Source organism: Leptopilina boulardi, unplaced genomic scaffold (genome assembly GCF_019393585.1).
Source record: "Leptopilina boulardi isolate dan_hultmark-lab unplaced genomic scaffold, ZJU_Lbou_2.1 LbouV2_249, whole genome shotgun sequence".
NCBI lineage: Eukaryota > Metazoa > Arthropoda > Insecta > Hymenoptera > Figitidae > Leptopilina > Leptopilina boulardi.
In genome coordinates, this window is record NW_026137806.1 from 257,480 (window position 1) to 285,335 (window position 27,856).

A 27,856-nucleotide genomic window follows, 5' to 3' on the forward strand; every position below is an offset into this window, starting at 1 on the left:
GAGAGAGAGAGAGAGAGAGAGAGAGAGAGAGAGAGAGAGAGAGAGAGAGAACTTGACAGAAGCATTTATCGTAGTGATATTTTTAGATCTAAATAAGCTTGTTGATAAAAAAATTGAATGAAGAATCAATATTAATTAAACTTGTCAAAATATTTGTTTTAATTTTAAGAATTTTATTTTTTTTTTTTGCAAACATTTTGAAGGATTAAAGAAATCCTCAGGTTTATCTGGTGTAATTTCTTGGTTCTCGCACATACAACGTAAATACAATTTTACTGACTTAAACTTCAACTGTGTTTGTGTGTGGACTTTGAAACTTTATAACTTTGGCGTCTCCTTTTCCCAATCGTATTTACGTTTTAGTTGTACCACGAGTTGTATCTACACATGTATCTCCATTGCATTGCACTGTATCACTGCGAAAGAAGAGAAAGAGAGAGAGAAAGATACGAGTTCATTTTATAAAATGTCTTTTACACTAATCTATTGCCGCGACTTTTTAATCACAATTTATTTTTTTATTTTGCTTAAATAAATTTTTAAAATATTAATTTTTTTTTGCCCTTTTCCTTACACTTTTTGTTTTAATTTTTATTATTTTGAAGATTAAAATTTTGAAGATATTCATAATTTGTTTCTTTAATATTAAATTAATAAATAAAATAATATTAAATGTATAAAATTATTTTGATCCCTTTTTTAAAATGTTTACAAAAATTAATGCCATGAATATGTAATTGGAGATTCAGTATATATATATATACGAAATCCTTGTAATTTTCAATTTCTGTCGAGGCAAAAGCAGACGATCAAGTAATTGGCCAAGTCCTTGAAATTCTTCTTCTTCTTCTCTTTTTTCGTATTTCTACCTGCGAAGAGAAACTTTAGCTCTTAACTTTACGATCAGACTTTTTGACTCTTTAAAAAAAAGTTCAAATCGATCCTTATCTTTCATGAAAAAAAAAGCATTCAGTGCAGTTTTAGTTTTTAAACAGTGTTTACATACATTGATATTTGAATAATAAAAATATCGACTTTTTTTAGTACAATTTGATATATAATTATAATATTAAACATAAAACTAATAGTTTCAAAATGAAAATGAATATTTTTTTTTTATGGCTACAGCCAATTTTTTTTTTATATCAAAGACATGGTAAACCATTGTATTGAATACATAAAAATTAATTAAAAAAAAAAAAAGAGAGAGTGCGTAAATTATAAGCAAGATAAAATGAATCACTTTAAATTCACATTTTCATTTGTTTTTCTCATTTGCTTTTTATAAATATATGTATATGTGAAGCTCGTGAAAAGCGGAAGTTCATGCGGGGAAAGCATCGGCGGGTCCAATTTTATTACGGTTCGATCTCCACTCAATATCCATTTCCCACACACTCTTATGCATATACCAGAAATTGTAAAAGCGTGTATATAAATGAATGGTGAAGAAGATGGTGGTGAAGAAATAGAAATTGACAGAGAGAGAGAGAGAGAGAGAGAGAGAGAGAGAGAGAGAGAGAGAGAGAGTAAAAAATATATATATATTCACATGAAGAAATAAATTTGCAAAAACATTAAATTCATTTTATATATATATATATACCACTTGTAATAAAATTATGCTTTGCGCGAATTATTTTCATTTTTTTGTTTCGCTTTAAAAATACTTTAACTTTGATAGTTTTCATAAATATTTGAATATTTAATAAAAAAAATGTTTTATAAACTTTTTGTCAAATCAGAAAAAAATGGAATTATTTGATAATAAATATGAAAAAATTTGGATGATAATTTTTTTTTTTAATATAGGAAAACGTTTCAATAATTTCAAAGTTGAAGGAAAAAAAAAAAATATTTTCAAACGGTAAGCAGCCGTTTTGATGCTTGCATAATATATCGCCTCAAGTTAAAGTCCGTAGATCTCTCTATCTGCTGAAAAGTATTTGCACAATGAGTTTGCAAATTTATCTCCTACCATATGATATACAAAAACGTTATTGAGTAACACAAATTGATACTCAAAAAATTTGTTTTTATTACTAAAAATTGTATTACAAAAAAAAAAAATTTAATTGAAATGAAATTTCAATTTTTTGAACATTTTTTTTTTGATTTTTCAAATAATATTGTAGTTATTTATTTATTTTTTTTTTTTGTTAGAAATTTCTTGTGACACGTTTCGAAGAAACTGACAGAATCTTATAGAGGTGTGTGATTATGTTTCTATAGAAGCTCTTGCAGTTTACCGCTTTATGTATTCAACTCGTCGAACTGCTATATAAACTTGTTACGAGCAATTCCCCGAGAGTTTGAATTTAAAAGAAGAAATCTATAGGCGGTCCTTCTATGAACGACATAAACTAAATATCTATATTCATTGAGTGACACAATTTCTCTTTTTTTTTTTAATACAATTAATTATTAGTGAAGATAAATTTTTAATTTTCATTCTCTCTTCTATTTTCCAAATCTATTTCAATTGTTTATCATTTTTTAAATTTCTATATTAAAATTCGTATACTAAAAGAAATTAAAATCTAAAAATATAAAAAAAAAAAAATTAATTTTTGTTATATTCATTTTACAACTCGAGAGCGAATTAATTGCTTGAGCGATATATAAAATTTAACATTTTTCATATATGAAGCTTATTTGACAGATAAAAAGATCTCGTTAGTCGTTTTTTTTTTTTTTTTTTTTTTTTTTTTCAAAATGACATTTGCTGAGAAGAAAATTGATGTTATTCCAAACGCGTGCAAAGGACTCATTTTGCAGCCATCATCAGAAAATCTATATTTTCCCTTGTGCCCGCTTATATTCATTCCCATCGTCACTCCTTTTAACTCTCTCTCTCTCGTTCCTTTTTATTGCTGTAAATTTCCTACACATTTTTGCATATGAACTTTTTTTTTCAAAGCTTAAAAGAATTTTATTTCTTCATTATTACTTTTTATTAAATACTTTTTTTTTATTTAAATCATTTTTTAACACTTTTATTCATTTCTGAATTTTTTAACATTTATTTGAAATGTTAAATTTAAATAGTACTTTTTTATCTGTATTTTGACTTTCGGAGAAGAATGAAGAAAACTTTTATATACGATATGTGTTTTTGAGAAAGAAATCTTTGAGTATAATTTGAAATGCCTCTATTAATGAAAAGTTATTGTTAGCCCCCCATTTACAAGTAAGTCACACAAGAGGATGACTGCATTATTAAACTATACCAATCTCGGGAAAATGTGGTTGGCTTAATGCCAATTCTCTTCGCGAAATAATGTCGAGAGTTATCGTTTGTAACTTGACTAACTAGGATTTAAAACAGTAGAAAAACAAAGGACCAAAAATCGGCTATTGCCAAATAAATGCAGATAAATGATTAAATATATGTACACACAATACCCTAGTTGTAACAAAATAACCAGTAAATATATATATATCCTAATAATTATAGCAAGAGCTTAAATTTTTTTTTGTATATATTAAAATGCTGAAATTGGTTTTAAACATTAAAACTATAGAATGGACTATATAAATTGACAATTGTCTCAAAAAATTCGTAATTTTTTTTTCAAATAAGTTTTGCCATCTTTGAGAGCACTATTTTCTACTTAACATATGCCCTACCTTTCCATATTCTGTCAATAGCACGATTTCACAGGTCCTTTGCTCAAGACATCCCCTTTATTCGAAGTAAATAAAGCTGTCTCGACGATGTTGAGAAAACGATTCTACGATAGTATTCAAAAAAGAAATAGAAATTGACAGAGAGAGAGAGAGAGAGAGAGAGAGAGAGAGAGAGAGAGAGAGAGAGAGTAAAAAATCAAGTAAAAGAATAAAAAAGGGTGATATTCAAAAAAAATTTGTGGTATTTATACTGAGAATATTCCAATATTTATATATTTTCACGAAAGAATCAAATATGAATGGGAAATCGATTCCCAATTTTCGTGCTCGAAATAGTTGAAATATTTCAGTACTTCGAAATATCATAAAATAGTCAGAAAAAAGTAAATATTTTACAAATTTATTATTAATTTGTTTGCGAAAAATATGCGAGTAACGGTAATTAAAAAAAAGAAATACAAATTTTAATTTTAGTTTCAAATTTTTAGTGGGCGGAGTCTGAATCATAAGGGGCGTGTCTTGAAAAGAGGAGGAGACTAAAGAGGCGTCTCCTATTACTGACACGCCTCCTAAGGCGTGATGAAAAATACTATATACATCTGTTTTATCCAAGACACGCCTCCTTGTAAATTTCATTGACCGTACGTCGGTTAAAAAAAAGGGCGTGATAAATAGGCGTATCTTATTACTGACACGCCTCCCAAGGCGGAATATAAACATTCTCAAAGAAAAAAGGAATATAAAGGCGTATCCTCTTCTTGGAATAGGCGGGAATAATATAGACATTTCCTTTTTATAAAACCCCCACTCCTTTAACACAATGGGTGTGTCCTAATGAAAAAGGCGTGTCTAAAGTTGGAATAATTGTTTCATTCTAAAATTATGAAAGCGCAATAAACGCTATAATAACAAACAAAAAAAAAAGTAAAATTAAAATAGTTTTATCAAATTTTTTTGCACACATGAGAATTTATGGAATAAAAAAAGAATTAAGTTTACAGAAAAGTGGTTATTTATTATCAATGAAATTGTGCAAGTACGTCATTGTCGTCCTTCGATCTCTGTGATTGGTCCTTCCTGCTTCAATAACAATTAGCGGAGAATGCAACAACTCTCTGCTCTTTCAATTTAAACGCGTTAATTATAATCTAGACGTATTTTCCACTCAGTGATTTCAATTTGTTTCGATGCCAGAATGCATAGATGGCCGTTTTATACTATCTCAAATTGTTTGTGTGTATATGTAAAATTATATTAGAGATGAAATTGAAATTTTAATCCAGTTCATTTACTGAAGATTATTTTTAGTAGTGTTATTATGTTGTTTAGTAGGAAAAAGAAATATTTTTATTATGAAAAAAATTATTTTTAATTTATTTTTTAAATTTAATTTCAATTATTATTTTATTTATTTGAGAAATTCTTTTCATATAATTCATATATTGTTTTGCTTTTCTGTTTCAGGTAAGAATAATATGACTGATTAACCAAAAAAAAAAAAAAAAAAAAAAAGATGTATGAAATGACAACAAAAAAGGAAATGGAAAAAAATCCAATTGTTCGTATAAAAAATAATATTTAAATTAGATTATAAATTTGCTAAGAATTAAGGACATATGAAAAATTGCAAAATGAACATTTTTCTCTTTAAAATGTTGTATATATATATATATCATAGTGAGGAAAAATATTAAAATTCTAGAATAAATATTTCCGTCAAAATCTCAGATCAATGTAACTAGTTTTAAAACGAAAAAGTTCTTTTTTTGTTATTTCCTCTCTATCGATGTTTCGAATGCTTTTTGCCTTTGGTATAAGAGTCGGATTATATTTCTTTAAACAAATCTCATTCGCACAAAGAATATTCTTGAATCGTTCGATTCGTAAAATTCTTTGTTTATTTTTACATTTTTCAAATAGAATTTTATGAACACACACACAGAAAAAAAATATATAATATAAATTAAAATGAGAGAGAGAGAGAGAGAGAGAGAGAGAGAGAGAGGAAATCTTTTGTGAGGACGTAAAATTGCCATGAAAATTAATTGACTTTAGAGGTTTTGTTTTTTGTGAAAAATAGAAACGATGAGAAAATTCATGGTTTGCTAAAATACTTCTGAAAGATTAGAGGAGAATTCTCCTTTCCAAAGAGGATGAATCGCAAAGTTCAACGAATAGGAAACTTTGTTTCCATCGTTACTGAGCCTTTTTCTTCGTCTCCCACTCTTTTCTTCTCCTTTCAATTTCTCTCTCCTTCACCTCTGAACGGAAGAAGGATAACTTTATATAGAGTAACTAGCAAAGTGGAAAAAAAAGTCTGAGGAATCTCTATTTGATTTCGTTAGAGTCATATAAAAATAATAATAATAACAACATTTAGATTTCATTTTTCTTTTCTTTTATATTTTAAAAACGCGTTCTCTTTTTTTTCTCTTAAATTCTCATTTAAATTCAAAAATTATGCCAATGAATATAAATCTTCCAACACTTCACCAAATATGTTTCTCATATTTTGCAGTTTATAAACTCGTTTGACAGAGTTAAAAACGAGACAAATGCCTTCTTCTGAGAAGGGATTTTTAAGAGAGGGTTAAATAATATCAACCATATGCGAACAAATACGTTTGAAAAAGCGTCATATATATATATATTTTTTTTTCTTAAAAGAAGCACGTGGTATGGATGAAAGAATCTTTCGGTTGTGGTCTCTGTAACCACCCGCAGCGAATGACTGGTATTTTTAGTTATTCTATCGGCCGTTATACTCAATGTCCTATAAATAACTCTTGACGTCAACAACATACGAAACTACTTACCTCAATGCATTTAGCAAGTACTTTTATCAAAGTCATTATCTAAATTTAATAAACGAATAATATTTATCAAAAAATTTATTGTCAGAATTTTTTTTTTTTTTTTATTTCTAAAATTAAAAAATATATATAGAAAAAGCTTTCCAACAAGTTCTACTTTGATTTTTTTCTAAATAGTTGTTTTCAACAACATTTCAAAGAAAACGTTCCACCAATATAAACTATCAAGTTGTATAAGAAACTAAAAATTAAACTCTCAGTATTGCAATTTGCAATGAGGTATCAAATGCACTGGGAGACTTTAAAGTTGTTGGTGGAATGTTTCAACCGCAAACACTTCGGTTCGAGGATACCGTTAAGTCTTTGCCGAGGGAGAGTTGACGTGAAACGAAAACTAGAAACAAACTTACTCCTGAAAACTAGACTGGAGTGAGAGACAAAAGCAAGCTCAAGTGATGGGAAAATTTTCCTGTGAAACTTTGTACATTTAGTGGTTCCACTGGTTTCAAATATATATATATATATATATTTATTTATTTAATCACCAATTTTTAAATATATATATTTAGAGAGTGAGAGAGACGAAAGAACGATTTATATATCGTGTGGACGATATCGATATTCTTTTAAGAGAGTTGAAGGTTTTGAGCTCGTAAACTCGACCGAGCGACAATAATTTACCACTTAGTTGTCAGCCTTGGATAACGGATGATGCGAATAGCTTTTTCTCAAACAGGAATCATGCTTTGCTGCTGCCAGCTTCGATAGTGAATGAAATCACGCTTCAAAAAATTTCTACTTCAAACATCAAATAACCGTTCTATACCATATTGCACAACTTTTAAGAAAATTGGATATTTCTCTCTCATTCTTTTTTTTTATTTTTTTTTATTTTATCACGCTTCTTATTAGAAATTTTTCCCTACGTGCTTGTTTATAATCAATAAATCACATTCACTAAAGAAGTAAAAAAAAGGACATAAATTTACGTGCTTTATAGAATTCTTGCACTTTTACACAACCACACCTACTTGTAAATGTAAAATACCCGCCAAACTTGTGTAGACGTATGTTTTAAGAATTTAAAAATGATCAGGTTGAACTACAAGCCACGTTCAATAGTAGGCGTAACCTAGTAGTTCTAGCTACTACTTGCAGGCGTGTACTTTGTTAGCCACACCTACACTTATGAGTGTGTTTTTATGATACCCGTCCATAAGTAGGTGTGGCTTATAAAGTACACGCCCACCAGTATACATGGCTACTAAAGGGCGTGGTTTCTAGAATACCTGCCTATTTTTAAAGGTGTTACTTAAATACAAGCCACGCCCATTAGTAGGTCATAAGCTACGCCTATAAGTAGGCGTTTACTTTGTAAGTCCCACCTACTTATTGGTGTGTTTTCTATAATACCCGTCCATAAGTAGGTGTGTCTTACAAAGTATACGCCTACTTATAGGTGTAGCTTATAACATACTAATGGGCGTGACTTGTAGAATACCTGCTCATTTTTTAAGGCGTTACTAATAAAATACATGACACGCCCATTAGTAGGTCAGAAACTACGCCTATAAATAGGCGTTTACTTTGTAAGTCCCACCTACTTATTCGTGTGTTTTCTATAATACCCGTCCATAAGTAGGTGTGTCTTACAAAGTATACGCCCTCTTGTAGGCGTAGTTTATGACTTACTAGAGGGCGTGACTTGTAGAATACCTGCCCATTTTTTAAGGCGTTACTAATAAAATACATGACACGCCCATTAGTAGGTCAGAAACTACGCCTATAAATAGGCGTTTACTTTGTAAGTCCCACCTACTTATTCGTGTGTTTTCTATAATACCCGTCCATAAGTAGGTGTGTCTTACAAAGTACACGCCCTCTTGTAGGCGTAGTTTATGACTTACTAGAGGGCGTGACTTGTAGAATACCTGCCAATTTATGAACGCGTTACTAAAAAAAATATAAGCCACGCACATTAGTAGGTCATAAGCTACTACAAGAGGGCGTGTACTTTGTAAGACACACCTACTTATGGGCGGTTATTATAGAAAACACACCAATAAGTAGGAGGTACTTACCAAGTACACGCCCTCTTGTAGGCGTAGTTTATAACCTACTAGTGGGCGTGACTACCTGCCGATTTTGGTAGGCGTTAGTAAGCCACGTCTACTTGTGGGCGTGTACTATGTAAGTCACACCTATTTATGGGAGTGTTTTTTTGTAGCCGCCCATTTTGTAGGCATGACTAATATAATACATGCCTTAAAAATGGGCGAGTATTATTTAAAACAGACTTATAAGTGGGCATATGTTTTCTCATTAAAGATATTTTGGATGAATTTTTTTTTTTTATTTTGTTAAAGTAATTTTACTTTTTTATATGTATATTTATGAGAGAACTTATTTGGTTGAAATTTTTGTTGGAAAAAGAAAAATGTCATGTTTGCTGGATTCTTGTCAAGAGAGGCTTATATCATTTTGTGAATCCTTACAAATGGCCAAGCAAAAAAAAAAAAAAAAGAAAGAATCTTATTGGTTCGGAGACAAGTATATTCTTTTTCTCGAGAGATGTCGAAATATCCGATCAAGATATACGACAGATTTTTGAAATTTGTCACCCATTCTGAAGAAAAAGATTCTTTGTGAATGTAGCAATTTTCTCTCATGTCCAATGATAGACGACTTTGCGTCGAACACGACGTACGGGATAATTTATTTTCTCTCTACATATACTCTTTCTATGCTCGATGGGGGATAAAGAGAATACAAAAATAATGTTTCTACTTTTCTTTTCCTATGGTAAAAATTGAAATGAAATTATTATATGGGTGATGATAAAAATCTCTCTATTTAATAAAAGACATTTGTAAATGATTGTATAATTTTTTATAGATAGATTATTATTATTGTTTTAACAAACAATGATTTAAAATAGTTTGATTTTTCTTTCTTTTGAGAGAGGAAATGTTTTTTTATTTAGTGAAGTTTTGGTAATTTAGAAATTTAAATAAGACTATAATAATTGCAAGGCGGAAAACGATTTTTTGGAATGTTAAAAAAGTTTTGAATAATGTCTTTTTCAACTCTTTTCCATTGAACCAGAAGAGAACATAGAGGCAATCCAATTTTCGCCCCGCATTCCCATCGGCTTTACTTTATTTTTCCCTCGCTTGCAATCCGCTATATATACTGTCGTTCCTTTAGGAACATTAACTGTCGTTTCTTGGAGAAATCATATTCTTTTCTTTTGCATAATGCAAAAGAGAGTTTTCCTAGTTCCGAAAACCATTGCGTTTGTATAAGCACTTGTAGAAATGGAATTTAGTTTTTTTCCCCCTTTTTTTTCAGCAATAAATCCACTTGACAAAGATCTACGAAACTTTTCTTGGTTTTTTAGTTTTTGCAAATTATTTTTAAATAATTCTTAATATATTTAATAATTAAAAAAAAAAAAAAAAAAAAAAAAAAAATGAAATTCCAGGGAATGAAAAAAGTATTTCTTTTGACATCTTGCTTCCGTTTGTTCTCAATCTGATTTGGAAGTTTGATGATAAGAAAAAATATATATATATATGAAAGAGTGAGAAAATCGATAAATACGTTTATGGTCGCATTAAAGTTGCCGTCGTCTGCAACAGACTTCTTACCAGAAACTTCATCTCGCGCCTCGTTTACACGCGTTCTGCTCACGAACCGTTAATAATATCAGGTGACCGTGTCGACTCTTGAAAATAATTCACGCCTCTCGCGCAACTCTATATAGGATAATTGCCGTACTTTTTAAGTGTACTTTCATATATATATATAAAATGTTCACAAAACAAAGATAATAAATTTTCGAAAATTTTAATTAATTCCCAATAACTAATTGTGACTTTGATTTTAATTATTATTTTTAAATAAACTTTATATTTTTTTTATCAAAAATAATTATTGAGTTAATTAAACGTAGTGTTAAAAATATTTGGTGTTGGATATTTTAACAACTAGATTAACTATCTATATAATATTAAGAGCCTATTATATTGTATATATATATATATATATATATGAAAGTATAAAATTCGCTAGTAGATAATCAATTTTATTGACAAACTAATAGGTTATGAATTCATTCATGAATCGTTGCTTGGCTAGTGAGTGTATTTAATTTATTGGTTTTCTCTCGTGACCAATATTTTGATAGAAAAAAAAAAGTAAACAGTCTGGTATAAAAGATTAATGTGAATGCAAAAAAAAAAGAAATTGATAATTGAAAGCAAAGTATTAAATGAAATATTCATTTATTTTTATTCAATCATTATTGAAAAAAAGATTAATATTCCTCTTTATATTTTATTTGTCCTGGCATATGAGAATTAATTAAACAAAAAGCTGACTAATGAATGTGATTACTTTTAACTTTTTGTATTTTTTTTTTTTTTTAATCTGATTAAAACATTTATTTTATTTCTGTTACACTTTTAGCCATTTTATAATATATATATATATATATATATATATATATATATATATATAATACACGATTTGACTATTTTGAAAAGATGTTACGACTTGTTTTTTTTTTTCGAAAAAAAAAGTTGCGAACTAATCAGAAGTTTCTCTAGATCTTGAAAAGTTGTATGAGGCAGGGAAGCGGCAAAGTTGTAAAGACAATTTAAAGTCATTGGAAGAAACGACTTACCAGAAATCTTGGTTTGGGTTTGTTAAGAACTATAACCTCGTTAAAGTTGGCAGAAGATTCCAATTAGTATATATATATAGTTGGAATATAAGGCTTGACCGATCAAGCTTTTACCAACCGTTCATTATCGTCTTTCAAAATCTTATTTTTTTCGGAGAATTCATTTATTTTATATAATTAATAATAGCATTGATTATAAATTGAAAAAAAGAAAAAAAAGTAAAGAAAAAAAAGTAAAGAAAAAAAAGTAAAAAAAAATTCTATAAACAAATGAAGAGAAATACTGTCACTAATTTCAGTATAGAAACTTTCAAATACATCGCCTTTAATTGTGACTTGCAAGTATAGATTATATACTTTATACTTTCAGAAACAAGTTTTGAAGCACGAGTTAAAAATCTAATATATACGAGATGGAAACATTAATATTAGCGTAAAGTTTTAATTAATTAATTTACTTTGTCGGGGTTGATATTTTGTTGTATATATGTATATATAAAATACACAGTAGAACTAAATTTTACACTAAAATAACTTTGTTAATACACATTCCGAGAAATTCCAAAATCATAAAAGAAAATTATAATTAAATTCAATTTATTTTAATTATAATTTTCTATTTTTTCCCCTCACTCTTTTTTTTAAATTGCTGTCAAATTTTCATTAAAAAAAAAAAGAAAGTAAATTGTTTTACAAAACAAACTTTTTCTCCTTTTTGTTTCTTTATTCTCCGCTGTTTTTCTTTTATCCAATACTTTTCTTTTTTTTTGTGATTTTTCTACATTTTTATTTTATCCTTTTATGAAATAATTAAAATATAACGGTCACGGTACTTATATTGTAAAATATTTCGGAAATTAAACTATTGTCATATAATTTTCCTTCAACCGGAAATTAATTTACCGTACGATCATTTTTGTCATAATTTCATCTTTTTTTTCAACTCGCCACTCGTCTGTTTTTTTTTTATTCCAATTTCCATAAAAATGAGAAATTTATAATTTTATTAATTAATTTATTAGTATTTATAATTAATTTATTGTTATTTATTTGTGACGCGATCTGAAGAAAGGGACCTTAAAAGCAAATGAATTATAGGTTATCATTAAGACAGTTTTACTTAAACTACAAGTTTATTTTTGTTTTTTTTAAACTGAAATTAGTCTTTATTAAATATTTTGAAATTAATGAAGACCTAAATATCATTAATTTGCATTACAAGTTTAACGTTTTTGTGTATTTTCACTTTAAAATTTTCAAACGTAACCTATAATTTTTTGCTTCTAAGGTCCCTTTCTTCAGATCGCGTCACATTTATTTAATAATGGTAATTTACATATAGTAATGGTTGTTGAATTTCTTGAAATTGATTGTTTTGTGTTTATTTAGAAGAAATTTAGTCCAGTAATCTTACAAGATTGCGTTGCTGACTTTTTGGTTGAATGTAGAACGATAATCCGTCGCGGTGGAAATTACAAACATGGCGCGAAAGGAGCGCATTATTAATGGGTTCATAAATGCGGACCCGTAATAAGCAGCATCCTTCAACGAGAGAGCGGCTTTCGCGAGTTACATTCCTGGCACGTTTATCCCCCCCTCTCTCTCTCTCTCTCTCTTTTTCCCTTTCCGTCCCTTTTGCTACCAAGTGTCTCTTTCGTTATTCGTCTTTCCTTTTTCTCTTTTGTTTCGCTTTTATTCTTCTCTTAAAATTTTTTTTTCATCTCACTTTGTTCATCTGTATTTTCTCTTCATCTCTCTTTTTTACTCTAAAAAAAACCTTCTCTCTTTCTCTCTTTCTCATCTCGCCCTCCTCAACTCTTTTCATTCTGAAGTAAAAGCGTGCGCACCTGTAATTGCCAGTCCAACCGTTTGTCTTACTACTTGTATGAGTGTGCAGATATTATTCACCATGTAACCACGTACCATATATATATATATAATAGACACTAATGGACGTGCAAATTAACGCTCGAATAACGATATATCGTTTCCTGATGCAATTCAAATATTCACTGTCAGAAAGTGCAGAATTTTAATGCAATTGTAATTTTTTTTTGTATTTTTTAATTATAAAAATAAATGATTAGTCTTTAAAAAGATTTTAAGAAAATTTAGAAAAAAATTTGGTTTTTCCCACTAATACCGTTTTTTACTACTAATACCAAAATTTGCAAAAAATTTTGAAAATCTGACTAAAATTACTTTTTACTATCTAGTAAAAATATACTATACAAAAATTTTAATTTCTTACTAAAAGTAATCTTTACTACTGACACTAAATTACTTTTTGTCTGACTATAATCGCCTTTTACTACTTATACAACTACCGTAAAAGAATCTAAATATTTTTGTCCGTCCATAAATTGTGTTATACTACTGATATACTGAAAAAAGTCCTAAAATAATGTTATGTCTGACTAAAATTAATTGTTTCTACTTATACCTTATATTGAAATATTCTTTTGTCTGGCTTTTACTATGTTCAACAAACTGAAAGTAGATTATAATTTTATTTTCTCTAATCATAAATTTCTAGATGCTTTAAAAATTTTCAACACTCGTGAAAGTCTGACTGTTAGTATACTTTTACTATTTACAATAAATTTATGGCTGACTAAAAATTTCTTCCACTACTTACAATAAAAAAATTAGTTTAAAAATTCTTAGCCACTGCTAGATTGGTGGCGCTTATGTAATCCAGAAGTGTTAGCTAGCGCCACGAATTTTTTCTACTAAATTTTGTCTGACTAAAAACGCATTTTACTACTAATACCAAAAAATTACAAAAATATATTATAATTTTTTTTTTTTACTGTTAAAATCATTTTTTTTTGTCCGACTATTTTTGTCCTTTACTACTTTAGAAGAAAACGAAGGTAATTTTAGAGGTTTTTTTTTATAGTCTGACTCTAAATGTCCGTTACTACTAAACTAGAAAAATTTCGAACATTTTTTAAAGTCTGATACCACTTTTACTAATTAAAAGTTTTACTTTTTCAGTACTTAAGTGTAATAAATTTTGCATAAAATTTAGTTGAAAAATATTAAATGTTTATGAATACGAGTTTTATTTTACTTTTTTTTTAATGGTGTGCGAATAAAACTACACGAACTGTCCTTGATTTACTCGGCGGGTAGACACGTTTCAACTTTCTCTCTCTCTCTCTCTCTCTCTCTCTCTCTCTCTCTCTCTCTCTCTTTTGCTTTTCTCTGTAAGTCTCGTGTTTCCCGATTTTCCCATCTTCGCGTCACAACTTCTCTCTCGACATAAATAATTTATCTCAACACGATGTGGTAGGAGATATTGCATTAAATATGAAACCCAATATAAACTTTTCCGCCTTACTAGCTATATTGGAATGAAACGATCTACATATATATATATACGTAGACTTACGTATGTATACGTAGATTTGCGACCTTGCATATCAGTTAATCTTCTAATATAACAGAAAATAATTTATTATCATTATTATTATTTTTACTATTATTATAACTCACATTGTTATTATTTATTTTATACACATTTTTATTATATCGGATCCACCAAAAAAAAAAAATTTTTAAATTGATTTTTTCTATTAAATACAAAATAAAATTCAATTTTGACTAAAAAATCAATACAAATTGTTAGTAATAATAATAATAATAATTAATTATAAATATAGGAAGTGACAATCGTGAAATAGAAAAAAATAGAAAGTTCTGATTTAAAAATGTGTTGAGTCATTAATTAAATTGCCTGACGTTGTTTCAATTCGAAAAACAAAATAACATTGTTATACTTTTTGTAATTCTTTCGAAAGAAAAGAATTTATATATATATATATATATATATATATATATGTATGTATGTATTTTTTTCGACTGTTATCTAACTTTTAATCTTGCAGTAACTTTTAATAACGAGCTGTGTTTTATTTTCACAGAATGCAGAGACAAAGCCAGAGAAGCTCGGAGGTGGAGGTTGCGCGTATGCGCCCTATAAGCGCGGCAGGCTAATAGCCCTAAAACCCATCCCCGACACCCTGCAGCCACACACCTGGTGAGTTTTTTTTTCATGTTTTTTATTTCTCATTCAATTTATTATTGTAACAATCGGTGCTCTCTTTTTTCTAATTATAATTTTTTTTTTGTTTTTTTTTTTTTACTTTATATGTGTAAACTATTGTTTCGATTTTTTTTTAAATTAATAATTTTCTCCAATAATGTCGATTTAAAAAAATAAATTTGTCACTAGAAAGATATATTTTTTTTCTATACTTTGATTAATTCAATTTTATCTGATACTTAATTTTTTTTTTTTGTTTGCACAAAATATTGCGCAACCATTGACAAAATTTTTTTTTCATTATTTTCTAGAAAAAAAAAATAATAATAATAATAAGTATTCAATTATTCTTTTTTACATAAAAAAAAATTAATAATTTTTTATACATTAAATTTTTCGTTTTTTGATATTTTTTTTTTTTTTTTTTTGAATTTAAAAAAAGAGCATTTCTAGATAAATATAAATAATGCGCATATATATACTATCTGAAAGCACTCATTAAGAGTCAAACCTGACTCTATAGTCGTGAACTGAAAGGGAGGCGTTCAGCCAACAAAGCAAGCGGACAATCCGCTGTTTCCTGCGAGTTTTTTTTTTTTTTTTTTTTTTTTTTTGTTAAAGTGATTGATTCTTCTTTTTCGCAGAATACATTAATGGACGATAATTTGTAGTGAAGAATTACTGCTTCCTACGAAACTGCATAAATTTAAGTAACAATTTACTTAACTTCTTTTTCAAATAACAATTTTTTTTTTTTATAACACTCCCCTTCCTCTATTGTAAATTGGAAAAAAAAAAATGAATACCATTATTTTCTCAATGAAAATAGTCGGAAAATAATTTTCTATTCATTTATTGTTTACTTTCAATTTATTGAATTTATTGCTTGAAATTTATTATTATTATTATTATTATTATTATTATTATTATTATTATAAGTAATATTAATTATATAAATTATAATAATAATATATTATTATTATTATCAACAAGTAATAATAGTATGAAAAATAGTGAAGTTAAATATTGAATCATATATAAAATATTTTGTTAAAATGTTTTTTTATTTTTCTTTTTTAAGGAAAATTTAAGTCGCAAGTAAAACTGAATTTAAAAATTGGAAGTAAAAAAAGTATTTTTTTTCTTTCTTATTTTTTTATTTATTTTTTTTTCTTAATTGGAAATTCTGCATCGACTTTCTAGTCGACTATGAACGAAGCGACTCATTTCCAATTTTCCAGTCCTTTTACTTCTCATGAGTCAATGCACTCGTAGTTTTAAAAGAGAGCCTTTAAATTTATCAACATTGAAAAGTTTTTACATTTCATATTATTTTCCAGAAAAAAAAAAAAAATGCGTTAGTTTCTGCTAAAAGTTAATTAACCTTTTTTTTATTTTAAGTTATTTCGAACGACAATTAGTTAAATAATAAATAATTTTAAATAATAATAATAATAATAATAATAATAATAATAATAATAATAGTAATAATAATAATTATTATTATTATAACAACAATAATAATAATAATAATAAATAAAATAATATCTATTTTTTCGAATTTAAAACAAAATTTTTTTTTTTTATAATTCTATCGGCACGTTTCGAGGTTAATCTTACGAAGGTCGTGACCTATTTCACGAAGCGTAGTATATAAGAATAAGAAGAGAGAAAAAAATCGAGGGAACATTATTTTTTTTTTTTTTTTTTTTTTTTTTTCATTAAATGAGAAAGATATCTAGAGCAGAATGGCGAACGGTAAATAAAAGATTCACGCTATATAGTATTATATAGGAAGCATAGGAAAAGGCGTCATGGATCGAAATGAACGCTAATTATATTGTCTCACTTTCAGAGCATCTTATAACGGCGCCCCGGAGACGCCATATATATATATACTCTCCCATCGCATTAATTCCCTTCGATGAGGAGAAAATTACTGTTCTCAATTTTCATCCCGGAAATAATATCAGCTTCCGCGAAATAAATATAAATATTGTTGTCCTTTTTATTTGAAATTTAATTTTTTTTTACTTTAAAGAATTTATTTATTTTTTTTTTTTTTGTCACAGAAAAAAAAGTAGTGCCTAACAACCCTTAAGGGGGGGGGATGGGAGAAAAAGGGCGTTTTTTGTGGTGTGAGAAAAAAAAAGTATGAGATAAAGATCGTTTCTCTTGATATAGGCTCTATTCTTGAACATTAAGCGAGAAAAATAGAGAGAGAGAGAGAGAGAAAAAGGGAGATAAGAAAAAATACCTTAACAAATATACATTAGAAATGCAAGAGAAATCGAAACAGAAGATGAATTCAAAATGCGAAAGAGAAAAACATAAGAAAACTCTGTGAATGAAATAGAAAAAAAAACGCAATTTTAAATCTGATTCTTTATATACAATTTTTATGATCTACTCTTGGAACTTTTTTTTATGGTTGATGAAATTATTACAAAGAAGCCTTTTTAACTCTTTTATTATTATACCGTTGTCTCCTCGGAGATTTTTTTTTCTCTGCGATAATTTCGCCATTTTTTTTTCTTATTTATTTCTATTTAAAAAGATTAATATTTTATTTAAAAAATAAAATCTTGAAAAGAAATTACATTTTTTTTTAATATAAAAATAAAATCGCGAAAAAAATAATTTAATCACTTTTTCTTTATCGCGCCTCTCTGTGTATATTTACAACCTTTGAATTTCAACCAAGTTTCCTTTATACGATCTCTTAGGAAAGAATAAAAAAAAAAAAAAAAGAAAGGTCGTGGAGACAAATAAAGGGACAAAGGGTAAAAAAAAAGTATATAGAAAATCTTGAGCAAAGAGTAGAGTATATATATAGGAATAAAGAATGAGAAATAAGAAGATAGGAAAAAGGCAAGGACCACACACATATATATATATACATATAGGATGAGGTCATTTCACATCTTAGGTGGCTTAAAATGACATTCAGAAGCATGCCTGGAAAAACCGAGATATCCACTTTCGAAAAAATTCAATTTCTGCTTATGTTCACCTTTTTTTTGAGATTAAAAAAAAAAAAGAAAATTTCTGTATATAAAAGAAACTACAAATTAAAAAAAATACTTTACATATAAAAATTTAATTTACACAAGAAATAAAAAAAAAATTATTATTTATTAAATATTAAATGATTGAATATTAATAAATTAAATAATAATTAATTATTAAAAAAGAGAAATTAAACATAAGAAAAGTGTTGAGATATAAAATTTTATGATTCTGCTATAAATGATTCTTTTTCATTATCATCATCATCATCGATGAAAAGTGTTTTTTTTTTAATTCATTGCACGCTTCTTGATTGTAAATATATTAATTAACTGATGTAACCTGGCGTCAATATATATATAAGATGACACTGATATATCGGCTTTAATAATTTAAATACACTCACATAAACGTCTATCATTAAGTTCAAACTTTTGATATGCCTCGTTATTAATTAATAAATTATAATAAACGATCGATCATTATCCGATGTTCCAGAATAATTGCTTAAAATTAGATTTAAAAAAAATTACAATATTATCAAATATTGAAATAGAAAATTTTTATTTTACTTTCTCTCTCTCTCTCTCTCAAAAAAATGTAATTTTTAATTTCATTTAAAAATAAAAAAAAATTACTATTTTTTTTTTTTTATTTTCTTAACACTTTTATTGAATTATTATAAAAAAATTTCGAATTGTTAGATGCACTGCAAAAAAAGGTTTGGTATTGACAACCAAACGTTTGGTTGGTATTTAAGCAACTAAAATTTTTTTCTTGAATCAACAAAATTTTAGTTGTCACAATTAAACTTTAGTTAGGACAACAAAAATCGTTTTTTTTTTTTCCTAATTTTGGTTGTGTCAAACAAATTTTGATTGAGACAATTAAAATTTTGTTGATTCAACAAAAAAAAAAAAAATTTTTGGTTGCTTAAATACCAACCAAACGTTTGAACCAAACCCTTTTTTCAGTGTGAATAAAAAAATTTGTTCTTTGATTCTATATTAAAAATCCAATTGTGGAAATCCTTTTTCCCTGTGTAATGTTATAAATATTTGCTATTTTCTATTTTTGATATAAATTCAATTATATATATATATAGACAATTATGCGGTCGTAACGTGTCATATATAGGAATTAATATAAGGGATGTATTCTCATTGAAATATTGATTTTCTATCATTGTCCGCGCGCACATACACACATATATATACATAAATATTCGGTGTATATGTGAATATTTGAATGGCGACGAGTACCAGGCTTCCAATAGTAGCTCGTAATAAACCGGATAACGATTCGAGCGCTTGTCCCTGTATTTGTCGTTTCGCGAATGCATCATCGATAATCTCGTTCCGGTGAGAGAACATCCAAGTTGACCGACATATATATATATATATAGACTTCCCAGTGTGTCTTTATTATACGCCGTTATATATTGTTCAAAATAATTGCCTTCAAATTATCTCTGTATAATAACAAAAGTTCACAATTAGTAAAAAGAAAAAAAATTTTTTTTGCTTTTTATTCCTCAATATATCAATTTAATAATAAATAAGTGGCGTACTTTCGATGCTAATTTCCTTTTTTTTGGTAAAAAAAAAAAAAAACAAAATGAAACGAATGTAAAAATAAAAGGAAAAGTGAATTTGAAAGGACAGAAAATTATATGGTATTAAAATAAGCTGCAACGCTTATTATTTTAATCCAATTTTGCTTATTTTAATACATTTTGGTATTAAAAATAAGTTCTCTAAATCTGAATCAGTAGAAATACTAATTCAATTAGTACTTTTCATTTTAACTGAAGTTTCAGTTATTTTTTGAAATTTACTAATATAATTAGTGAATATGAAAGCAATAGAAAATAACTTATGTAAATTAGTAATTTGAATATAACATAACCTTTAAAATTAACTGTTAAATCAGTAGATTTTGCTGCCACTGCCATATTACTGATTCAATCAGTAATTTATATTTTACTAATTGAATCAGTAAATTTCTACTAATTAGCAGTTGCTCAATTCTCGTTATGGCAATTAGTAGATTTCTACTGCTAATCAGTGAAATATGACTTACTCTCTAAATCTGAATTAGTAAAAAAAGTTGACTAATTTAAATTAGTCTTTTTGCTTCTTAATTAGTAAAATTTTACTAATTATTAGTAACTTTTACTAACAATTAGTAAAATTTAACTAATTCTAAAGCAAAAAAACTAATTTAAATTAGTAAACATTTTTACTAATTCAGATTTAGAGAGTAGAGATAGAGAGCAAAATTGGATTAAAATAATAAGCGTTGCAGTTTATTTTAATGTCTTTTAATTTTCTGTAAGTCAAAGCTAATTCGAAGTAGTTTTCTTATCAGTTTGACAAAATTCCGGTATCGATTACTCTCTTTCTATTACCCTCCTTCTCGCTTTCTAACGGTAAACTTCCCTTATTCCCTCGTACTATTACAATAGAACGCCTGTTTGGGCGGTTCCGATTGGATGTTGGCATGCTCAATCCGTGATGCTGATGAATTTTTCAGTCAATTACGCCCTTGTGAACTTGCACACGTGTTTGTGAAGCTCAATTTTAATGAATATTTAACTTGAGAGCAATTTTTAAACGTGAATAAAAAAAAAAAAAAAAAAAAAAAAAAAAAATCTCTTCCAATGAGAAAAATTGTGGAAAAAGTAAGAAAAGAGAGTGAAAAATAAATTTGACTTCAATTTGGAAAATTAGATTTTCAATTGGAAAAAGAAAAGAAACTTTTTTTGGAATATTTCAATTACAATTAAATTGTTTCTATCACACCGTCCGACAAAATTCAACTTTTTTTTTTGACCCACCAAAAAAATTTAACATTTTTTGGAAACTGGGACCCAAAAAAAAAAAAAATACCCGTATCTGCCCGTTTTGCTAGATCAAGTCGTTTATGGTTTTTAGGGATGAAAACAACCCCTAAATGAAAAGTGACAAGATATTTTTTTTTAAATTATTAATATTTTATAAAACTTGGTATCTGGGGGTTTTCGGAGTCACTGATTATTAATCTGATGTCAGATTTTCAAAATTCAAAATGGCGGATTCAATATGGCGCTTAAAATTTTGAAAAGTTATTAAATTTTTTTTTAAATCTTGATATCTAGGAGTTTTTTTTGGGTCGTTGATGACGAATCTAATGTTAAATTGTCAAAATTCAAAATGGCGAATATAAAATAAAAAATTAATAACTTTTTAAAATTTTGAGCAGGGCCGGATTTATATGTAAGCAAAATAAGCAACTGCTTAGGGCCCTGAAATTTTTTTAAAGGCTAAATTTTCTTTCAAATAAATGTTTTTTAATAAAAATTAATAAATGTTTATAAACAAATTATTATTCTAACAAAATTAAAATACATATGATGTATTCCACGCCAAAGTGAAAGTCCATCTGCAATTGCATCTCCGATTTTTTTTTTCATTTAGTACTAATTGAGATTAGCTTCCATGAATTTTTTCATATTTTTTTAGCAACCCATTTTCGAGTTATGGAATTTTGAAAAGTGGAGAATTTTCATGACTCTTAATTTTTGAATTCCTATAACTTCCTTAAAAATGCATCAATTTTAAAAGTTTTTTTCAAAATGTATGTTTTTAAACGGACTTTTCAAAAAAAAAATCTAATTTTTTTTAAAACGATATTACTATCAAATTTTTGAGTTTTAATGATAAAAAGTCATTTTTCTCATTTCACGTAATGGTCGATTTTTTAAAAACAATTTTTACAATATTTTTGGAATTTTTTAAAAAATGTTGAGTTTAGAATTTTTTAAAAATATTATTGGTATTTTTTATACTACGTACTTTTATGTATTTTGATGCGATGATTACGAAAATCATAGTGACAATACCCGAAAATTTGATTTTTTATGGTGAAAACCATAAAAAAAATTGTTCCAAAATTTATGGTTTTGTTTCGTTTATTGGGTAAAATATTCAAAATTGAAAAAAATGCATCAGATATAAAAAAATGCCTTTTAATAAGATCTATAACTTTTGTGTGTTTAGGGCCCCCGTAGGTCTAAATTCGGCCCTGATTTTGAGCGCCATATTGAATCCGCCATTTTGAAAATCTGATATCAGATTAATAATCAGTGACTCCGAAAACCCCCAGATACCAAGTTTTATAAAATATTAATAATTTTAAAAAGATATCTTGTCACTTTTCATTTAGGGGTTGTTTTCATCCCTACACGGAGAAAAATGGAAAAACGAATAAAGTAACTTTTACTACTTTAAAAGTAAAATTGGACCTGTCCGAAGTTTCTGCGCATCTCTGGCAACTTTTACTCGAAAAATAGTAAAATTGACTATTTCTGTAGTAAATTTTACTGTTTCGGTAGTAATTTTTACTATTTCTGAAGTAAATTTTACTATTTTTGGAGTAAAAGTTGCCAGAGATGAGAAACTTCGGACAGGTCCAATTTTACTTTTAAAGTAGTAAAAGTTACTTTTTCTTTTTTTCCGTGTAAAAACCACAAACGATTTGATCTAACAAAACGGCCAGATACGGTTATGTATTTTTTTTGGGGTCCTAGTTTCCGAAAATGTTAAATTTTTTTTGTAGGTCAAAAATTGTGTCGGACGGTGTCATAATGTATTTTTAGAAATAATTGAATTATAATTTTAATATATATATATAATATATAATAGTTTTGAATCGATTTTTGAGAAAAAGAAAATAAAGAAAAAAAATATTGACATTCTGTGCGGATGTAATATATTGTGTCGTTGTGCAAGAATTTGCTCGTTAACGTCAACGTCATATTGCACAAAGTGCAACGTTGCGTGTAGATGGTATGCTTTGCCACGAGTATCAACCATCCGTACGTTATCATTACACACAGCAAGGTTACTGAAATCCAAAACTCGAGCTGCATGATCAATATATATATATATATATGTATATATTACCCCAAAGGTAAATATAGTTATAATTTTGTTTTTTCAATGTTGAGACAATAAAACTAGTTTTATTACAAAATTTTGCGATTATAAAAAAAAAAAGGTTAAACATAAATTCAAGGCTGACACTTTTAAGGCAATTGCGTACAAGTTCAAGAATTTTATATATATATATATTTAACCAGTGAAATCAGTGGCTCGTGTTAATAATGCGGAAGCGAATCAGAATCCCACTATTCTGATATGGAGTAAAGGATTGAATAGAAGGGAAAATCAAGTGCCAAGATTCGCGCATACAGATTATATATATATATATACGAACAGAAACCAAGTTCCAGAGACTAAGAGAGAGAGAGAGAGAGAGAGAGAGAGAGAGAGAGAAATTGGGCGAAATGCCAAAATATGTCGTTGTTAGTACGACTAATTTCGAATCTCACGTTCAGTTAAAATATCATCAAACCGATATGATTTTAAACAATAAAAAGTCCGTTTTAAATAAGATTTCTGTATATAAAATCATATACCATTGCAAAAAAAAAGATTGACGAACTAATTTTCGGTAATTTAATTTGTTTGATAAACCAATGGAAAATGTTAAAACGGGCTCTGTCAGGGCGGAAGTAGGGAATTCATATATGAAACTCTAAAATCACAAAAGAAATCCAATTTTGATTAAAATCGATTAAAACCGCGGTGCCCAACTATGGCCTAGTGTATGGTCACCGATCGGGTTTCCATTCAGATCAGGACTAGTTTGGCGAATTTTTGCACGCGAATAAAAAAAAAAAAAAAGTAAAGAAACAATTTGTATTGAAAAAATTAGCGGTTCACCTTGAATTGATCATTAGAAAGACATTGAAAAGATAACGCGATATTATATATATATATATAAATTAGTAAACAACTGCGGGAAGTCAAGTGTGTTATAAAAACCGGAAATGCAAGTGTATGAGACATATATATGTATAGCTATTACCTGCGGCGTATTATGCAAGAGAAAGGCTTACCACGTATATACCTATATATATTATTCTGAGAAGAGAGAGACACAGAGGAAGTTAAAGGGAAGAGTGAGATGAAAAATTATTACGGTGCTCTGGTCGTAAAAGTATGATGCGAGAGAGATAAAAGCAGAGCATATATTCCTTCAATATATATATATATATATATATATATATATATATATATATATATATATATATATATATATATATATATTGTATTTATGCACAAGGACGTAAACCCGATAGTTCGTCCCACACGCGTCTAAAGCGCAAGAAGACATCCGATGTCTAAAAAAGGTGTGAAAAATCATTGCGATAGCAACTGCGATCCATATAGTCAAGCTTCTGTTACTTTAAATTAATAAAAAAAAATATATATCTTTTATTTACCAATATTCTGACACTAAAAAAAAAAGGAAAAAAAAATTCATTATTATTATTATTATAGCCAAACAATGTGGAAATATCAATTCTCATAAAGTTATTAATTTATTTGTCAATCGTGTCCAGTGAATTCCAATAAAGTTTTTAATGAAATGAGAAACGATGGCATAATATAATTCTCTCTCTCTATATATGTATATATATATAAATTCAAATGGCGCGCGTTTCGTTCTAAAGTGAGTTGTGAATATTCATTAGTTTCATTCCGATGTATACCTGACACTTGTCGTTGACAGACGAGCAAACGTATATCTCGTAATATGTTAGTCACGTGTTTTAAGCGAAAACTACTCTAACTTTAAAATAATAATTCATAAAAGCCACATTACAATTGAAACAATCAAATACGTTTTTTTTAACAAATTAAAGTTAAAATTATTTGACTCAATTTCTTTTAAATAAATTTTATTTAAATAAAATTTAATTGTCTCAAATAAGAATTATATTTGGTTCAAGGAAATATATTTATTTCATAGTCAAGTAATTCGAAAGGTAAAAAAAAATGCCGTAATTTTAATCATTTGGATAATTATATTCCTTTTCTATATACCTATATATGAAATGGATAACGGCGATAATCGATTCGCAAACATCCGGCTAGCCATGAACCCTTCCGCAACTAATCGAGCCACGATGACATAATTGGAAACATGCCAGCTTGAATATCTGGTAGCGTTTCTCACTTCACGAGGTCGTTCAGCCGCAAATTATTTTTCACGAACATGAAAGAATCCCTTTTCACCCCCATTTTAAACTTCAATCACTTTTCTACTTTGCATATTATCTTTTTTTACTTTTTTTTTTTTTTTAGAAAACTTCGTTTAAAATTTTTTTATCAGACACATTTATTAGATAAAGAAGAGATCTTACTTTTTTTTCACTGAGTATTTTATATTATAAACTTATTTTTATAAACTATTATATTTATTATTTTTTTAAACTATTTTATTAAATAATAAATTTTTAATAATAAAATAATTTTAATGTTATTATTGAATATTGTTAAGAGAATAATTAAAAAAATATTAACAATTAAAGTAAAGAATATTTAAAAGGATAAAATTATAAAATGAATTTTTCAACAGGAAATAATTTGCCCTTTGACAATATCAAAGAAAACTTGGCAGAGGGAAACTTTTTTTTTTATTTTGTTTTTTTTTTTTTTTTTGCAAGACGTAGAAAAAGGTGAAGTTAAACATAGTATATATTGTTCGGATATTACATCTGCGGAGTCGAAGGGAATCTAAAAGCCCTGGTAACCTTCTGGCTTTCTTGTTTTATATATATAAATAAATAAATCGTAAACTCTTCATTCTATGATGTATATATACGCAGTAACGGTTGTGGGTCAAAGTGTAAAAAAGAAAGTGCACACCTGCGAGCAATGTGTTTTAGAATAAGTGGAGAAAGAAAGAAAAAAAAAGTAGAGGGGAGAAAATCGAGAATTAAAACGGCCTTTAAACGTTTATAGTGGAGTTAATTAAAACGAGCTTCTTTAATGTAAAAAATTAATTTATGAAAAATTTTCTTTCTTCTTTCATTTATTCGCATCACTCGACAATTTAATTTTTAAAGTATGATGTCGAATTCATATTTTTTACAAAGCATTCTTTTTTTTTTTTATTCATTTTTCTGTAAAGTTTAGTGTATTTTAATTTTTTTTCTTTTAATTTTTAATTAAAAATAATTTTTTTTATAGAGTCAAAGTCGGTTCAATATTTGGCGCTGCTTAGGTTTTAAGGGACAATGTAGCTATGAGATGTGTTCAATATTGGCTGAAAATTAGTTCAATCCTAGGCACTATGTATATGTCTACACGAAAAAAAAATAAATATCAAATTTTATAAAAGTATTTTCAAGTCGTGGAAAATATTGTAAAATGCAAAATTTCCATATAAAAAATACTACTAATATTTAATAAACTTTTATAAAATTTACTATAGTTATAATAAAATTTGGTAATGAATCAAATACGTTCTACCAAATTTTATTACAACTATATAGTAAATTTCATAAAAGTTTATTAAAGATTAATAATTTTTATATGGAAATTTTGCATTTTACAATATTTTCCACGATTTGAAAATACTTTTACAAAATTTGAAAATGCTTTTATAAAGTTTGATACTTTTCTTTCCGTGTAATGTAGGACCAATATTGGTTCAAAATAGGTTCAGTGTAGGATTAAAGTATAGACAAATGCAAATGTAGGCTGAAAGTAGGAGTTTTTAAAAAAGAAATCTCATTTTTTATAGGGAAAATTGAAATTCAATTGACGAAGCAAGAAAAGTGGCTCTTTTTAGGGGGCCAATGAAACATAAATTATTCTATACATGCATTGAAGTTGTTGAGTATAAGGTGGGTTTTACAGATCAAAGAGAAAGCTTTCATCTCTCTCTCTCTCTCTCTCTCTCTCTCTCTCTCTCTCTCTCTCTCTCTCTCTCTCTCTCTCTCTCCTTGTGTTGTACAATGTCCCTCATTCGATGTAACAACCCTCTGAACTTGTTTAGTCTCTCTTGCTTCCTACTTCTTATACTCTACCTTGAGGTACCCTTGCACGCTTCTTGTCGAGGCCCTCCATCGCAGTGATTGTTAGCGAAAAACGTGTGTGTATTCGTACACAGACTTCCAAGATCCAACTTTTATACCTTCTTTTCTATATATACTCTACGAGAGAGTTGAAAACCCACTTTCACCTTTTACTTTCTTATCATACTCATACACTTTCCTTTCCCTTCTACAATATATATATATATTATTCCATTCTTTAAGATAACAGAACACATTTAAGGAATGTTGCGAATTTTTCGAATAATTTTGATAACGCCATTCAAATAGAATAATATTATTATCTATTTTCACAATTTTTATATTCTTTTGATATGTACATTTTCTATTGTGTGTCAATAAAAACAAAATAACTTTTTTTTTTTCCTCTCTTGGATCTATTTGCCATTCAGATAATCCACTTCTTTGTGCTCTATTATCAAACAACTATATATATATATATATATGAAAGTTATCCTTTCACCAAGTTTATAAACACCTTCATCTTGAACCAAATTGGATAACTACCTCGACTTTTTCTTTTTCTTCTTCTTTTTTTTTACCTCACACAATTTCTTTTCTTATTTTGCTCTCTTCTTAAATTTTTTTTTTTTTTTTGTTTAAAACTAAATATATAATAACAAAAATAAAGTATACCAAATAATAGTTATAAAAATAAAAGTAATAATAAAAATAATATTTTCATAAGAAATATAATATAAAAATATAATATT

The 27,856-nt window shown here is 27.4% G+C and overlaps 1 protein-coding gene and 1 long non-coding RNA gene across 4 annotated transcripts in view; one reads left to right on the forward strand and one right to left on the reverse strand.

Moving 5' to 3' along the window:
* On the reverse strand, positions 1–27,190 carry LOC127280739 (uncharacterized). Its single transcript, XR_007842869.1, has 2 exons — positions 27,117–27,190; positions 1–869 (listed from the first exon to the last, which is right to left on the reverse strand). It is a non-coding gene; the product is annotated as an uncharacterized LOC127280739 (long non-coding RNA).
* The window catches only part of LOC127280737 (mucin-4), a 153,574-nt gene that overhangs the window by 97,221 nt on the left and 28,497 nt on the right, over positions 1–27,856 (forward strand). For 2 of the 3 annotated variants that reach the window (XM_051303965.1, XM_051303967.1), the window contains exon 2: positions 15,060–15,175. The gene's annotated coding sequence lies outside the window, so the exon portion shown is untranslated. Of the gene's footprint in view, positions 1–5,121; positions 5,189–15,059; positions 15,176–27,856 lie in introns of those variants that run through there. The other variant, XM_051303966.1, reaches the window with a different exon arrangement.